The sequence below is a fragment of the Thermobia domestica genome, chromosome 7 (assembly GCF_964235325.1).
Source record: "Thermobia domestica chromosome 7, izTheDome1.hap1.1, whole genome shotgun sequence".
Taxonomy (NCBI): domain Eukaryota; kingdom Metazoa; phylum Arthropoda; class Insecta; order Zygentoma; family Lepismatidae; genus Thermobia; species Thermobia domestica.
Window position 1 is genome coordinate 207,682,852 of NC_137460.1, and position 19,104 is coordinate 207,701,955.

Below are 19,104 nucleotides of genomic sequence, written 5' to 3' on the forward strand. Positions count from 1 at the left end.
TGCATTGTTCGAGCATGCGTTCTCCACGAAGTCGACGAACAAACTTTCTGCGTTTAGTTCCAAAAATTTCGAATTTACTTTCGTCTCTAAAGAGCACTTTATACTACTGTTGTACTGACCAATTCTTATATTTTTTAAGCCCATTGCAATCGTTTACGTTTGTTTTGTTTACTCAAAAGTTTTTTGTTGTTGTTGTTGCAATGCATCCCCTTGATGAACCGTGTTTTCGAAGTCGGCGTTTCAGTGTTTTAACAGATACGACTGTTTCTCGGGTAGCATTAAGTTTTTCTCGAATTTCTGGGGCAGTTCGTGTTCGTTGACGTTTGTTTGTGACCACAATAAACTGATCTTCCTTCTTTGACGTTATTCGCGGTCTTTCAGGGCATCGACAATTAACATTTGACAGAGTTTCGTTGAAACGTTGAATAGTGCGAACAACTGTAGATTGATGTATGTTCACTCTTCTAGCGATCTGTCATATAGAAAACTTTAACGTGTACAATTCCACAATAACAACACCTTGTTCTTTACTAAGTTCACGAACTTGAGCCATAGTGTTCATATATGTCGGACAAACAATCACTTATTTAATATATTTTAGCTGACAACTCTTGATGACCACTGGTCCCTGAAAGGCGAACAGAAAAGAAAACTAGGCACAATTGCAGCTAGTTTCGTACTTACAATGACATTTTATGTTGTATGTAAACAAATATTTATGTTAATAATTATACCAACTAAAAGCATATTTTCTCCCTACTTGTCAAGAACTTTTCTTTTTGCTGTGAGGGTGAGGTCTCGCCACATTTTGAACTAATTTTTGATCGCAAGAAGTTATTTTACTGGTGACAAATTTAGAAACGTATCAGAATGACTTAACGATAATTTATGTATAACATTCCAACATATTTTCATGAAAATCGGTACACCTTGTACGTATTTACAGCATTTCCATGGGTGATGCAATACTTTTGGCCGGTAGTGTACATAATTCCATGATATATTTTTTTATATTCAAATTTTGAAGCTCCATAGCTCCTATACTTCTGGTCCATAGCACCTTAAATTTTGTTCATTTTCATTTCTCATTATGCTCTATCAGATGTACTATGTGGCAATCATACTTGAGAGACAACATGTGGGACCTTCCTATGCCAGATTTGAGACGACTTCCTTACAGGTGAAATGCCAACAACACAAAATTACGTCATGCATATCAACCTTGATTCGTACTGTCTGGAAACGTAACGTGTTTAGCCAAGCCAACAATTGATGAATACATAAGGCTCATCCCTACTGTTAGTATGGGCCAAAAATGTGTTGTTGTTTAGTTGCAATTGTGGAATTGTTCCTACCTGTGCACAAATTGGAAACAATGGTCTAACTTAAAACTCTAGCCACGAGAATGATCGTATTTAAGACGTCTCCTCACCTTTCTACCTAGAAGAAGGGTGAAACAAAATTCATTACGGTTGTCAGTTCCATTTCTTTTGTCATAAAATGATAATTCTATCTGTAAATTCATACACGTAATAATATTATTGCGTTCAAGTGTAAACCTGAGAAACATCTGACATGTATTTCCTGTCCCAATGAATAGCTTCGACTATGTGACTTTTTCTTTCCTTCTTTTGTCGTAATAATAATAATATTAATAATCATGTATAATAATAATAAAGGAATAACTGAATAACAATATCAATTACGTAAACAATACCTTCCAATAAAGAAAAATAATAATTTCCACGACCGGATTCGCCTCCAGGTCGCGGCAATGAGAGTTTAATCCTTTTACATTTTAAAAATCCTCATACGAAGATAGGTAAATAAACTATTAGTTATGAAGATGAACATAGAACTTTCTATTTCTGCACATGTTGATACAATTCAAACAATGTGAAAATAATTTCTGCCGCCAATAATACATTACATACACAGCAATATTGAGATTAATATATTGTGTTCATTGGAAAACACGCTCTGAACCATAGAGATTCACCTCAGAATGGATAAATGTTTCGTGCGTCATTTACTTTCATAAAGACCTGACAGTGCTACTAACTGCTGTCAGTGCTGAGAAAACTTTCGTGTAAGTTAGGTTGCAACTGTCCAGGCGTTTAACAAACTGCAACTTATCTGGACCCCAAGTAATGGAATTAGAGCACTTAGGGGGAGATACTTTTGCTGGTGGCTGTACACCTATTAAAGGATATGTAACCAAATTATTTTTTACAAAATCGAATAAAAGATTCAAGTAAATCAAATATTTTTGGGTAGTTGCCGGCATCAGTTTGCATTTCTTGAACAGCTTGAATTCTTGGTGCCAAATAAAATTTATAAAATAAAGTTAAGTGCAGTGATAAATTCATTTTTATTTTTCACGTAATATTTGTGCCTCACATCGAATGGAGTGCGCAGAGTTTCATGAAAGGGGACTCAAGTACTCAATCTCGTATCATTTGAGGACAAGTGTTATTTTTGTGCATATATACGAGGGCAGATCGGAAAGTAACGCACAATATTTTTTCCCAAAAGAGTTTAATATGTACCAAACCCAAACAAAACACAAGTGAACTTACATCTTTGACCTACTTTTCTACGTAGTCACCAAGTTTCTCAACACATTTCTCCCAGCGTGGTACCAGTTTCAAGATACCCTATTATTAAAGTCCGTTTGGTTGGAATATAAGCCATCTGCGGACTGGTGATTGCAATTCCACATCTGTCGCAAAGTGTTGACCGGCCAGGAATTTCTTCATGGGATCAGAGAGATGAAAGTCCGACGGTGCCAAGTCCACACACTGGTCGTTCAAAATTGCTGCCTCGATGACGCGGATATTCTGCGGTGTTGAAGCTGTTACCGGCCGCCCGGAACGTGGCGCATCACTAAGGTTCCTACGGCCCTCTTCAAAGAATGCACATTACCTGGAGACATTGCTACGGTCTATACAATCGTCCCCATACACGCCACGCATACTCCTGTGAATTTCACTCGGTGTATGCCCTTTAGCCCACAAAAATCTAACCATACCTTGCTGCTCTTCACACGTGGACGACAGCAACATGCGCGTCATGTTTGTTTCGTAGTTGAGGCTTATCTCGCTACAACTGCACCGAAGAACAAAATACCCTCTGTTCTGCAAACTTCAAACTCTCTTGTCGTGCAGTTTCACCATTCAAGCTGCAAAACCTGGGGGAAAAAAATATTGTGCATTACTTTCCGATCTGCCCTTGTATATGTTTATTTTTCCATAATGCCTTACTCAAAGGGAGGTTAAACTCTAATCCACCTTTGTGTGTGGCATTACTCGGATTAGAATTTAGAGAATATCTTAGAGTGAAAAATCACTGGACGCCCTAAAGGCGGGGGTTATTTTTTTAAGGGGGTGCGCAGCTGGTTTTACTGGTATTACCGATGTGACTTCCTCTTGTATAATTCTGGAGCTGCCACTAGTGAGACGTGGATCCATAACTTAGGGTGCAATTTAAACCAATTGTAATATTTTCAAATTTCAAAGCTTCGGGTCGCCGTGCACCAATGGTGTGGACACTAGTCACTTTCTCTTTTAATCTCCAAACCGGAGCAGTTACCTCCATGTTCTTCTAATTAATGTTTTTTCAATATTCTACTAATTCCATTATAATAACACGGAAACTTTTAGGGCACCTTAAAACGTTCATGCTCATCAGTGGGATTCTTATCCTGGATGGATGGCGCCTAAATCCCGAGACTACTTGGCTACCACTAAACCAGCAGAGTGGACGAATTATCCATAACATATAGGGTTTGATTCCCGGTGGAGACTGTCGGTCGAAAAAGTGAAAAAGCTTTTTCACGCAAGCCATCCTGACTGAGGTTTTTGTCATTCACACCAGGCAAATACCGAGATAGTACCTAACATACAGGTCCCAGGCCGCTTCCTTTCTCCCTCAATCCTTTCTTCCTTCCATTTCCTCGCATAGTGTCATCGCTAAGGAACGTCATACATGACGGACTAACATCGCCATAGATGCCGAAAGCCTAGAATTCTAATTTGTAATCCTAATCCATAACATTCTCCTAACCATATCACTGGTCACCCTCAAATATATTGTCCCCCTCACTCTCGTTCACCCTCAATGTATTCTCACTCGTCCTCAAAATAAATTTCCGCCCTCATTCTCTCTTGCCCTCGAAATATATTTGTGCCTTCATTGACCCTCGACCACATTTAGTAAAATAAAGAAGAGTTACTGCAGGGGTGGCCCTCATAAGGTGAAAATGAGTGAGGACGCCCATTTATGGTCTATAAAGAATTATATACAGTATAAAGAAGATATTTTAGAGAAGAAAGTTAACATCCTTAGGATTGGCAACATAGCTGTGATGCATATGGTATGGTGAAGTCACTCTGCAAAGAAGGTGGAAAAACAAGAAGGGTCATCGCGAACAACGCAAGAGATCACTGGCACAAGGCTTTGACACATTCTTCTTCTGCTTCTCAATTGTTTCTTTCTTTTTTTTTTCAATGACAAACTTTTGAAATGGCCACACAGTGGAAGAAAAGAAGCTTCTTTAATAACCTGTTGCGTGCTAAACTAAGTGAGAGAAAATAGTGCTAATTGTAGTCATAGCGATGTAGCCATTTTTGCGATATACGCACACACGTAAGATACGCAGGCACGTGTATCCAAGTCCTGTTCCAAGTGAATGACTTGATAACTATTATCATAAAATATTTTGCTAAATATAAGTTTGGAAACATATATACTCAAGCCTTCACGGATGTTTCTCGAAAACGAAAGTCACCTTGAAATTGTTTTTAAAATGTTAGATTAGCCCTTTAGATTTACGAAATATTTGTTGTTATTATAATACTGTATTTTGTTTGAAAGGAATAAGAATAGAACGCGTTAAGCAATCAGCATGCCTATTATATCTAGCTCAAACTCGCGCCCATGCTTGATCGGAATTGACTATATGGCCAGTGACGTAACTAGAGGGGACGGGGTTGTGCTCGGGCGTCGGATTAGGAGGGCGCAAAATTGGGCAAATATTTGGGAGAGGGTTTTGGTTTGGTTGGTCATGAGGGCGCTAAGGCCAGTTCTTGCCCCGGGCGACAACTAAGACAATTGCGTCGCTGTATACGGTAGGCCCGCAACCACACCAGATGTTTGGAGAAGGTGATTCTAAATCGTTAAATATTCTAAATCGCTCTATATTAATAATTAGGGTCATTTGGAGCAATACCGACACCCTAAGAACATTAACGCTACTACAAGATTGTAATGAATTATTAAGGAAACGAATTATAGCCCATGATTAAGTATATTATTTCAACTTGTTGACAGATACAATACATGTTACACAAAAGCAATGTGTGGCTGTGGAGGCACAATTGAAATGAACGATAAAGAAGTATCGGTCTTCCCCAACTCTATGGGGAAGACCGACAGGTTGCTTCGGTTATACCGACATCAACATTAAAACCTTACATACTATGATAGTGTCTCTAATAATTCCACAACGCACATTGGAATTAACGTAGTTCATGGACTTTAAACAAACACGGGAATCTATAAGTTTAGAAATGTAGAATACCTTTATTAACAGCCCCGGAAAATATTTAAAAAATGCCACTGAGTTGCAAGTGAGGGAAAGAATAATCACAAAATTCGTTCAGTTACAATAAATATATGAAACAAGAATTTCTTTTAAAAAATAATGTTTTAAATGTGAGCTAGTGCAGAGAGCAGAAAAATTCTGTATTCATGATAAAGTATTTGTTAATTTATGTTGATCATATGTTACCAAAAGTGTGGTTATAGGTTAAAATATTAGTGTTAGCTTCATATACAGGAAAGAGCAAACATTGTACTCATATTTTGTCTGAGATTTCACATTGTTGACACACAAAGAAGGATCGTCTGGATGAAGAATACAGTCCTCGTAAACCGATGAAAATATTTTGTACATTGAACTCAATCGGCGGAATTGTTTTTGCCGCAAACTGACCTCGGCAGATAGCACAATAATTTTCTTTTTGAGTTTTCTCATTTTTGTTACTGTGTTTTGCAACATTTTTATGTACGGTGCCTTCCATCTCAATTCAGGCAGAGCATGTACCATCACTATCTCAGATATTGTTGAAACTTTTTTTACAGCAACTAGACATGTTTTTAAGAGACCCATATTTTTTTGTTTTGTCGAAAAAAATTTTCCCGCCAAGTAATGGGCCATCAAAGACGGGGAGTACAATTTATGAATTGTAGAAGACATGGAAAATGGTCAATTTCGGAGCCTCACCATTCGGCTATGGAGACAGGTAGAGTTATAATTCTTGTTGTAGTATGTACATAGGGATATAAATAAACTATATTTTATTATAGTTTGGTTTGCGCATGCGTATCTTTTTGTACATAAATTAACAAATGAACGTCAATTTATCTGAAAAGTCGAAGTTTGCGAATTTTTTTCGAGCACTTCCGGTTCGAATTTTAAAATTCTGTTTTCACGGTTGGTAAGACCTAGTTACCCGCTTTCCGAAAAAAAATTTGTATCGCTTCTGTGGTCAACTGTTTTGTCGCAAAAAATTCGAGAAATTGTAAAATTTTCAAAAATCGCCATTTTTGGGCGCCATTTTCTCGAAAACACCATTTTTTAAAATTCTGAAATTTTGTCAGATGATTCAACTTTACCTGAATAATAAACACACCAAATATCATTCTCGACCAATGCTTCATGGATTAACTGCAGCCTTTTAAAGTTCGCGAAGTTTCGTTAATTTTGATGTCACAGTTTGCAACACTGGGAACAATGAAAGTGCAATGATTTGAAGATGTTTGTGGTTCACATTCATTAAATGAAGAATAAAAGGTTTTCTTGGCTGGTTTTTTATTATTTTGAACGAAGAGGCTCTCTGAAATAGTAAAATGAGCCCCCATACTCCTCCGTTTTCTTAAACTGAAGTAATCTGAGGTGGAAATTACGATTACGAAACACACAAATTTTAAGTTTACTTGAAATGGCCATCCAATGAATTCTGATGATCTATAAAAGGCCTAAACTATTACCTCAGTATGATTTGGAATGCTCCAGACAAAGTCTCAATTAAGTGCGATGTCATTACAGTGATCGAAAAATGACAAAAAGTTAAAAAAAAAAAAAATCGAAACGTTTTCTTACGCGTTCCAAAGAAATTTACTGAATTTTTATACAGAACAATTCCAGCATGAAAATGGGTCACTCGGAATTTTATAGTATTCGACAAAAGTGTGTCAGTCCGCAACCTGAGAGGGAAGTGTGTGTGTGTGTGTATTGTGCAAATTTTAAGTTAGCTCCTACTGCGTTGCTACAAATCAAAGGTGCAACCTGTACTGAAGCTGTAATGAGTGACCTATTTCCTTTAGTAGTATGATCCGTAGAAAATGACAACTGTCTTCTTCAAGAATGTGGTGAATGTCCTGGAGTGGAAGAAATAAGTGTGGTGTCTTTAATTATTGATCCTGATGAAAATGAAAGTGGTTACGTATGCCATATGGAAGAATAATGATCTCGTTAAAAAAAAAAAAAAAACTGTGCCACTTTCTGTTTTAGTATCGTACATTGCCGGTTTAACTGTAAGAATTGTAATTCATGACTACTTTAAGAAAATCCAAAGAGGATCAATTGCTACCGAAAACCACCGTATAAAATTCCAAGATACAAATTCTATTTTACTTCATGTGGACTTCGTTGAAAACTGTACTGTTATTCTGCAAAGTGCAATTCAGAGTTATCACCGAAATATGGAACAATTGACAGTTTTGTTGTCATAAACGACGATAAAACACACGATTCGGGTCATGTACTCATAGTCATAGACAAGATTCTAAACATACTCGAAGAAAAGCGAAAATATATTTTATAGAAAAAGGTTTGAATACGTGAAAATAGGTGTCTACAATTTCCCAAACTGTGTCAGTGATTTCTGATGGTGCTGCATCCCACTTTAAAAATCGCTTTCAGATGTTCGAGATGCAGACAGGTCCGATAAAGCAGTGTTTTTGCAGTGAAACCGGCCATGCAAGGGTCTCTGCGACGGTAGTGGGGAAGGGGGGGGGGGCAAAGAATGTGGCAACGCGCCATAGCCTTAGGCTAAAACAGATACACAGTATTAAAACCGCAGAAGAAAAAAATGAAATGAAATCTTTAAGTTTTACGTTCCACGGTTATGCCGGTTAGGCGAAAGGAGACGGTGATTATGAGAAATGAATGAAATGGTGGAATACAGAACGGCACGAGCTGGGATTGAACCAGGGACCCCAGGCACCGGAAGTGAACGCTCTACCACTGAGCCACTGCGTCCCCACTAAAACCGCAGGAGAATTCGTGAGCAAGTACAAACTCCGGGTATTACTCTCGTTTTGTTACCTGGAACTGAATTCAACGACTTCCGGAAGAAAAAAGGGAAAGTATGCGACCGGTAACTGGTATTCAACGACGTTATCTTTGGCTTTCGGAAAATTGCGAAGTTTTTATGGCAGTAACGGGTCACCATGAACTAACTTCATACTTCCCCCAAAATCGAACTTTTGCAATTCAAAGTGTAGATTTAAGAAATCTGCAAAAGGGAACTTTTGTTATATACATATATGTATGATAACCAGTGGTGCGTAGCAGAAATATTATGAATAAATCATGAATTACGTTAAGTTTAAGTGCTGTTTATGCTTCTACATGAACCTTCAGCAGGGTACAGGTTTCCAGAAGAGCATAAGAGAAGTGAAAATAAGTGTTTTGTGACTATCGACAATGTGCTACGCAGGGGCGGATCCAGGACAGACTTCTGGGGGGGATTGTAATACTGCTACTTAGAGCTACTTTTAAGAGCTCCAAACTCTGGGATGGGTTTTATTTATATATATATATAAGAAAGTTTCTTCTTCTGGGGGGAGAGCGGCAATCGTCCCCCTAGATCTACTCCTGGATGAGTTATGAGTGAAGCAACATCTATTGGAGCATCTGCACGGTTACATGCTATTAGCAAAGAAGACAACAACCAAGCAAATGATTGGTCCATGTAAAAAAAAAAAAAAAAAAAAAATCAGTGAAATTTTGTTTCCGAAGACCATTTTAAGTAAGTGAACTTGAAATTTCTGTGTTTCGTAATCGTAATTTCCACCTCAGATTACTACAGTTTAAGAAAACGGAGGAGTAGAGGGAGGCTCATTTTACTATTTCAGAGAGCCTTTTTAATCAAAATAATAAAAAAAACAGCCAAGAAAACCATTTATTCTTCATTTAATGAATGTGAACCACAAGCATCATCAAATCATTGCACTTTCATTGTTCCCAGTGTTGCTAACTGTGACATCAAAATTAGCGAAACTTCGCGAATTTTAAAAGGCTGCAGTTAATCCATGAAGCATTGGTCGAGAATGATATTTGGTGTGTTTATTATTCAGGTAAAGTTGAATCATCTGACAAAATTTCAGAATTTTAAAAAATGGTGTTTTCGAGAAAATGGCGCCCAAAAATGGCGATTTTTGAAAATTTTACAATTTCTCGAATTTTTTGCGACAAAACGGTTGACCACAGAAGCGATACAAATTTTTTTTCGGAAAGCGGGTAACTAGGTCTTACCAACCGTGAAAACAGAATTTTAAAATTCGAACCGGAAGTGCTCGAAAAAAATTTGCAAACTTCGACTTTTCAGATAAATTGACGTTCATTTGTTAATTTATGTACAAAAAGATACGCATGCGCAAACCAAACTATAATAAAATATCGTTTATTTATATCCCTATGTACATACCACAACAAGAATTATAACTCTACCTGTCTCCATAGCCGAATGGTGAGGCTCCGAAATTGACCATTTTCCATGTCTTCTACAATTCATAAATTGTACTCCCCGTCTTTGATGGCCCATTACTTGGCGGGAAAATTTTTTTCGACAAAACAAAAAAATATGGGTCTCTTAAAAACATGTCTAGTTGCTATAAAAAAAGTTTCAACAATATCTGAGATGGTGATGGTACAATTTTATATTTTTTTGCCTGAGTTGAAATGGAAGGCACCGTACATTCTTTTATGAGTCACTACCTTTTGATTTTTCTATCTTACTATTTTTCTGTGCAGAAGTTAAGAGTTTGGCACTATTGTCTTTCGTTTTAGAGTACCACATCTCATTTTCTTGGATAAACCCCATACCCGTCTAATATAATTAACTTTTCTTCTAGTGCGTGTTCATCTTCTTCAGGAAATGTTGTATGTTCACCAAAATGTTTCTTGCAGTTAACTTTCAATAACCTGTCATGTAATGTATCCGAAGGACTTGAAAAGCTCTTGAAGCAGTAGCAAGTAGCACTGCATTCTTTACGGCCTCTATGACTACTGACATTTCGTTCAAATTCCAGGAGCATCTCATGTAATGGAAAAAGAATGCAGATATTTTATTTTCTATATATTAATACTAATGTAATATTTTTTATATATAGTTATTAGAAATCACAACAAAAGGGGGGGGGAAGCATGTCGAAAGTGCCCAAAATGTGAGTGTCTCAAGTGCCCTGAATGTATATGTTGCACTTAACTATATTTTTTGCAAGTTAGAAACACTGCACACTAATGAACCAACTACCTGTGATTGCACAACTTTCAGCTGTATGTTGTCTACCATGAGTTTTGAACAATGCAACTTTTACTTCTAAACAAGAGCTTAACAAACCATACTCAAATTTTACAGTGACCCTACACTTTTCACATATCTCTCACACTTTACCTCATAAACTTAGACCTTTCTCGTCAAATTATTAAACTATTACAGATATACATTCCATACACCCATAGGCGCCGACTTTAAGGGGGGGGGGGGGGGCAGGACACTTTTGGCCCCCCCAATATTTAAAGGTGGGGTCCTCGCCCCCCCCAATATAATACAGTTTATGAAAAATTAACAAAGAGGAGTAAGAATTTATGTCGTAAACTTCGTCGTACCTTTAATTCAATATTAGAAACAGCCTTCTTATTCGATAGAAAACGCCACTTTCAAAGTTGTGTTTAATAGAGCACTGAAGCTTCAATCAACACTATCGCAGCACTGATATGAGAAGGGAAGATCAATGTGGTGCGCAAATTTGCAGTGAAGTTCCCAAAATTTGAACTTGAATTTGTTTTAGGCAAATTTGATTTAGGTCGTGAATTTCGCAGCGGAGCGGACTGAGATCCTGTGGGGGAGGGGCTTTCATCAAGCAGTTGATAGAAAACGTCTGAATATGATGATATATTTATTCATTGTGTGCCTCCCCCCCATCGGCGCAAATCTGTCTTCAACATTGGGGGGACGGGTATATATATATATATATATATATATATATATATATATATATATATATATATATATATATATATATATATATAACCGATGTTCAAAATATTTATGAAGTTCAAAAACAATGCTGTGGAGGATCAGGGGAGCAGAGTTGTCTTCAGTGGCGTATAGGGTGCTATCGGGCTCAAGCTCGCCCCGTAATAAATTTGTTAGTTTTCGCATTCCACTTAGAACAATAATCAATAATCCCTCTTAGTATTTCTAAGAATTTCATTGACTTCCCATTTTCTTATGCTCTTTTTTCAGAAATAATATTGTATTTGCCAAATTTCATATAATGTAAGAATTGCGTTCCTTTTTCTTTCTTTCGTCCTTTCTACTTTTCTGTTTATCTTTCTTGATGTTACTTTCTTTCGTTTCGCCTATTATACTTTCGACCGTTGTCAGTTGTGACGGTATCAGGTCAGATGCTCAAGTGTGTTTTGCCCAACCATTAAAATGTGGGACATTTGCTCAAGTAGCTTATCTTGCTATTGATCATGAACTGGAAATTCATGACAGACGCGAAAATCTGAATTAGTCTCAGAAGCGACAGTCCTATTAGCGACAGGAACTGTTATCTGTCCTATGAGCGACCGGTTCATTTACATTGAGATGATGGAAGATGATATGATTCCATCTCGTAAAGTATGTTTGCCTCTGGCGTTATTAGTGCCCGAACAACCTTGGTATGAAATATGTACGTGCCAGTGATACTGTTCGTCAAATATATTTTTCCTCTGCTGTGAGTGCAAATAAAACTTATTTTAAGTTAGATTTGATATAAAACATATCAAATAACTCAACGAGACAACAGGAATATTTCCATGAAAAGTATATTCCTATGCAATTATTGAAAATCCAGTTGTAATATCCCCTTTCTTCAAAAGCTGTTTTCTGTACTTAATTTGATTCAAATCTAAATACTTACTAAGCCCATTAATATGTTTTATTTTGAAAATCTTAAACGTGTAACAGTTTCGCCGTGAATAAAATGAAAAAAAAATGCCAATGACAAAAGAGTTTTTGAGATCCCTTACATCTGATTGGTTATTCTCAACCTATCCCACCAATTACAATGCAGTTCACTCTAAATAGGGATGCGCACGAGTCGAGACATGTCTCGAATCTCGACTCGACTTGACTCGAATTCGAGTCGAGATTCGAGTCGAGACACACTTTGTAAAATTCGAGACGAGTCGAGACAAACGTATTTCTCGACTCGAATTTTCGAGTCGAGACTCGAGTCGAGTCGAGACAGCTGCTAAAAATCTCGACTCGACTCGAATGTCTCGAAAATTTTTCTATAATTTTTAATATTATTTTGAAGAAAGTGCTCGCTCAGAAACACTCGGCACGAGTATTTCGGAAACTGCAGGACTTGTCAGGTGTTCGAGGAGTGCCGTGGTGATTGTCTTCAGCAAGTGGCGAAACCAAGGGGAAAAGACGTCCAAATGTCGAGGGGTTGGGTGCCCCCACCTCATTACAGATGTCGAACGTTCTAGTCTGGGCAGATTGGTAAAACAGAACAGGCGGCGAACTGCGTCGGAACTAAGATCAGAGTTAAATGCTGGGCAAAGTACAAGTGTATCTGAACTAGTTTTGTCAAATTTCCGGAAATTTTGAACCTGTATTTTAAAAAAAACGTTTTTTTCGATTTTCTGGAAAAATTGAAAAAAATAAATATGTTTGTATTAGGTTAATTTTACTAGTAATGATATCTTTTTTTTTCAAACACGGGAAAAATTTAAGTTCAAAAATTTCAATATTGCGAATATTAAAAAATAGCACTCGAAAATAAAATTATTCCAATTATTATCTATATATTAAAATACTAGATTTACGCGTATATGTTTTTCCTCACAGAAAACTTTATATGTTTGTCTCCAATCCTTTCAACAATGAGACCTCGAACCCACAAGTGCTAGAAACGTGCCGTTTTCATTTGTCGATTCCAAATTTTATGTAAATTGTCCAGTTCTAATTGAATATTTTTGTAAAAAAAAAAAAAAAAAAAACATGGCCATGGTTCTTTATTGCATTTATAGGGGTACACAAGAAGTACTGTGGGGGCGCGGTGGCTCAGTGGTAGGACGTTCACCTCCGGTGCATGGGGTCTCTGGTTTGATCCCAGATCGCGCCGTGTGGACTTTGTGGTGGACAAACACCATGCTCGTGGGTTTTCTCGGGGTTCTCCCGTTTCCTCCCACTTTCTTCATTCCACCATTTCATTCATTTCTCATCATCACCGTCTCCTTTAGCCTAACCGGCATAACCGTAGGACGTAAAACTAAAGATTTCATTTCACTAGAAGTACTGAAATTTTTGAAAAAGTAAAGCATCATACCCTACGAGTTATATATTCCAACATCACATAGTTGTATATATCTAGTAGAGACCTACACGGGCCGAATTTTTCGGCCCGAGCCCAATCCAGCCCGAACGTACCTAGGCCCGGCCCAGCCCGGGCCCGAAAAGTTTAGGAGATTTTCGGCCCGAGCCCAGCCCGGCCCGATAAGTTTTTTAAAATTCTTGGCCCAAGCCCGGCCGGGGCCCGGTAAATTTTAAAAGTTTTTGGCCCGACCCCGGCCCGATAATTTTTTAAAAAATTAGCTCGAGCCCCAATCTTTCTCAAAATTTAGTACTAAATTTGACCTAACCTCAGAAACCTTTTCTAAACTCTGGTTTACAACCTGACGCTTGCCTCCCGAATGGTACCATTGCCTCCTAGAACTTTGCCTGTCATCGAGAGAACTAAAACTCCATTGCCTGTAACAAAAATCTAAATTGATTTTTAGCATGAAGTGAAGATGGGAATATTGTTTAGCGACAGGCAAAACATTCCCACTCCTTCTTGTTATATTTTGAGTTCAGCGAAGATCAAAGTCAGAGTTCAATTTACCGCATAATGCCTGCAATCCTCTATAGTGAAAGTGGAGCCGCTAAGCAACACAAACTGTAAATAGCTAGTACATTCTTTGTAACATTTTTCACGGACACACTTCTTCAATGTTTGGCTTTATTCCAATTATCGTTTAACGAAAGTCAATAATTATTAAAGAATTGTAATTGATCGGCCCCAGCCCAGCCCGACCTGAAGAGAAATCAGTGTCGGCCAGCCCAAGCCCGGCCCGGCCCAAAGAAATAACAGTGTCGGCCCGCCCAAGCCCGGCCCGGCCCAAAGAAATAAGAGAGTCGGCCCGCCCAATCCCGGCCCGCGGGCCGGGCCGGGCTTCGGGCCTCGGGCCAGGCCCGGCCCGTGCAGGTCTCTAGTATATAGGGGTTGTATATCTGTCAGGCGTTTGTTTCATGGCCAAATGATAATGAAAACGAAGGATAACCATTTCTTCAGTCTAAGATTAATCTTCATTGTTTGGAGAGGTTTTTTTTTTCAATAAACACCGTTTATCACTGACATAATTAATTGTGTGTGTACTTTATTTACTTATTAAATAATGCATGCAAATGCATGCATACACGATATGGGCATTCAGTAAATGGATACTTGAAAATTTGAACTCAATTATCTATACAAGCCGGCTATGAGTCTTTTGTTAGCCGGCTACGGGTGCAGTGCAAACTACTCTTTGGATTGAGCTTCTTACCGGATGTGTAGCCTACCGAAGGACCACACAGATGTTATCGAAACTATTGTGCTTTGTGTTTTTTTGTATGCTTTGGCAGAAAGTTCTGTAGATATCGAAGCCCGCCAGTGAAGCCATATCTAGCATCTTGGTGCTAGATCTAGTATAATTCACTCCCATCTAGCATCTAGCATCTTGACTTTAGCATCTTGGCAAAATCTCATTGTTTCCTCTGGAGAACAGAAAAAGAACGAAAATTTAGATGGCTCACTGAGCGTTGGGAATTACCCTTAGTTGAAGCGATGGTTGGAGTAATAAAACCAGTTAGTATTTTCGCTGTTGTATTGTTGAAATCACAGAAATGTTCAAAAATAAGCAAAACGTGACTCTGTACAAGATGTTTACTTACCCATAGTTTTATTATTGTCAACTGAACCCTGAGTGTCTGGGATGTTTCTGTCCCTTCACACTTTACAACTTGAGAGGGGAGGGGGGTATGACCGCTAAAAGAAATGCTTCAGTGCTGCGTCGGAAGCGGCATGTTTTGTATACAGTATTTCTTCCCCTGATTCTCTTTCCAATACAGAGAACCGACTCTTTAAATGAAGAAAGAACCCTGAACCCTTCCGAAAATGCAAAAATGAATGATGCGTACAAATAACAAATCTATGGATGAATCAAATAATGCAGATACATGAGAAGATGACGACGTGTGTCTTGTAATTGTTATATTAATATCCACTGGATTAAGTGAAAGTATAAAATGAATTTGATGACTGCCAAATTGACGTCACCTTGGTAAGTCATTATTTTTTAATATTTAGTAATATTAAATTAGATTATAGTTTAGCGTCGTTTTCAGGAGCAAAGCTCTACAAGACGTGAACGTACAGTTTAAAGTCGGATTTGAAACACATGAGCTCCTACCATGAATCAAAACTCGTTCAAGAAAGGCGCATACGCTAACCACATAGCAACGGGGAGCTCAACATTAAGTGATATGTATATTAAGTTGTAAAATTATATTCGTTTAATTTTCACTAATATAATCTTCACAATGTAAAGCATTCGCTAGGCACGTTATCTTGTTTAAAAACAAAAAGCCTATCTCTTATGTTTCCGTCTCGGGGTTGGACTGCGGGATGATAGAAATCCGAAAGAGATGTTTTTATTATATTTTGTGCAGTAGATCTGCTCCTTCTTAATCTCCGTGTTTGATAAGAATGAACCTCCCTGGCTCACGAAAATGTACACGTAATATAACAAATCATGCACATTAAATGCCAGACTAATATAGCAAACATTGAAGATGCCCCCATAGAAAATTTTCTTCGGCCGCCCATGTCTGGAGGTACACAATTTCGCAACTTAGTGGATACGATGTGGATGTATTCAAAGTCTACTGATTTACCCATAAAATTTAAATTTTATAACATTATTCTCAGTGAATACTATTATGGAGAACTATTTTTTTTAATTCGATCGCTATTTTTTTTTTTTTTTTTTTTTTTTTTTTTTGTTCACCAGGTCTCGGTAATTGTCTGGCACGAAAAATGAAGTTTCTGCAAGTGTTTCCCCAGCATTTTTTTTTTTAAGAAAGTGGTCCTCCAGGAGCGTTATTGAGGGTGTAATTCCTACGTTTGTTATATACATATATAGATAGATATGTATAGAGATACTGCGTATATATATATATAAAGATAAGTAGGAGCGGGTCTTTAAAATTAGTTCGGAAAGATAATATGAAAATCTGGCATAATTTGCAAGAATCTATCTAGTCTAATATATATAAAATAAATAGTTTGTTTGTGTTTGTCTGTTTGTATGCTGTCTGGGGACCAGACGAGTGGACCGAGAGTTACCAAATTTTAGTCAGGGGTACCCTGGCCCAAGCCCCAGATCAAGACGATTCTTTTTTTTTTAATTCGGACCAGGAGGTCTCGGGGGGCGCTTACAGGGACATGTAAAAGTGGTAGAAAATGGCCGATATTACTGTCGAATTCGTAGTTTTCGCGGTCGCTGAAAACTCTGATCACATTAACTTACAAATTCACCCTATTCGGGCCGGGGGTCACCGGGGGGATCGGATACCGAGACAAGTAAAAGTAATCCAAAATGACCGATATTAGTGTCAAATCCATAGTTTTCGCAGTCGCTGAAATCAATGGTGACAATTCCATTAGCGATGATATGCAAATTCAGCTATAATTTTATGCGGACCGGGAAAAATCTTTAAGTTTCCACGTCCCACGGTTATGCCGGTTAGGCTAAAGGAGACGGTGATGATGAGAGATGAGTGAAAGGGTGGAATGAAGAAAGTGGGAGGAAACGGGACAACCCCGAGAAAACCCACGCACACGGTGTTTGTACACCACAAAGTTTACTTGGCAGGGGCTGGAATCGAACCCGGGACCACAAACACCAGAGGTGAACGCTCTACCACTGAGCCACCGCGGCCCCCAATGAGGTTGGAAGCTGGTCAGTCATGGCGGGAGGTGGCACATGCCATAGGAGTGGCACAAAGTGTGATTTCCCGATTGTGGAATCGATTTCAAACAACTGGAAGTGTTCGAAGAAGACAAGGACAGGGCCGTCCACTAGCAACTAAAGCCAGAGACGATCGTTATCTGTTGTTAACAGCCCGTCGAAACCAGAATACAACTCTGCTACCGCGAGCCTTCCGAACAACAACAGGACGCATAATATCTACTCAAACGGTCCGCAATCGCCTTCGAGAAGGTGGTCTCTACGCACGTAGGCCTATGGTGTGTGTCCCATTAACTGCACGACACCGTGTTGATCGAAGAGCGTAGGCGGAGGAACATCGTGGGTGGGGACGCAATGAATGGGGCAATGTTTTGTTCTCTGACGAGTCTCGATTCAGTGTAGAGCCTAATAATCGACGTGTTTTCATCTGGAGAGAGTGTGGAACACGACACAATTCCATGTTTGTGCGAGAAAGATCCCAGTATCATAGTGGTGGACTGATGGTGTAGGCAGGAATCAGCATTGGTGAGCGTACTGAGCTCCACATTATCCGAAATGGCTCTTTGACGGCTCTCCGATATAGGGATGAGATCATGAAAACTCTTGTTCTTCCCTATGCTGGTGCCATTGGTTATTCGTTCCTTTTTATGGATGACAATACTTGTCCTCACAGAACTCGGTTAGTGGATGAGATGCTGAGGGTATCGCTCGGATGAAGTGGCTAGCATACTCTCCGGATCTCGTTCCAGTTGAGCATGTCTGGGATATGCTTGGCAGACGAATTGCCGCTAGGCCAGTAAATCCAACAACCATTCCAGAGCTGGAAGTCGCTCTTCTGGATGAGTGGCACAACATCCCCCAAGAACTCATCGATAATCTGATTGAATCCATGCCACGCAGGTGCGAGGCTCTGTTGGCTATTCGAAGTGATCATATGACATATTAAGGAACAATCAGTGTTGTTGCTTTGCCTGTTTATGGGCAGTTCGAGAAATGCACACATAACCGTCTTGTGTCATGAGCCATGTGAACAAGGTTTTCCGTGCCCCAACACCAGTATGTGCCCCATTTTTCTAGTGTATCTTAAAGCATTCCTTCTTGTATGATATATATGAGTCAAACACAAGCTTATTCATACACTATCTTAAGGTCTTGTGTGATATTTCAGCTGAACCCCTATTTTTTTTTTTTTTTAGCGTTATATACAATATATATATAGTGGCGGATTCAGGATATGATCAAGGGAGGGGCTAAACCATAGTTTGCAGTTTTATCCAGTGTAAAGCAGGATTGAAGCCCATTTTATGCAGTGTATACTTGAGTGTGAAGGGGGGGGGGGCTATAGCCCCCTTGGATCCGCCTCTGTAGATATATATATATATATGATAGAAAATGGCCTCGAATCCATACTCGCTGAGATGAGCAGAAGATGCCGTTTAAATCCACAAATTCAGCCCCATTAGTACTCTAAGGAGGATGGTGACATGTAAAGATAATTGAAAATTATCGATATTAATGTCAAATTCATAGTTTTGGGGCTCCACAAGTTCATTAGTGACAGTTTTGGTGCCCTTTGTGTCCAAAATGAAACGTATTCTCCCCGTGCGAATAATGGATATTCTGCTAGTCTGTGATAATAACTAACGGAAGTTTCATTTAATATATTTCTCGCTGCTCAAATTTACTCACTTGTGCGGTAT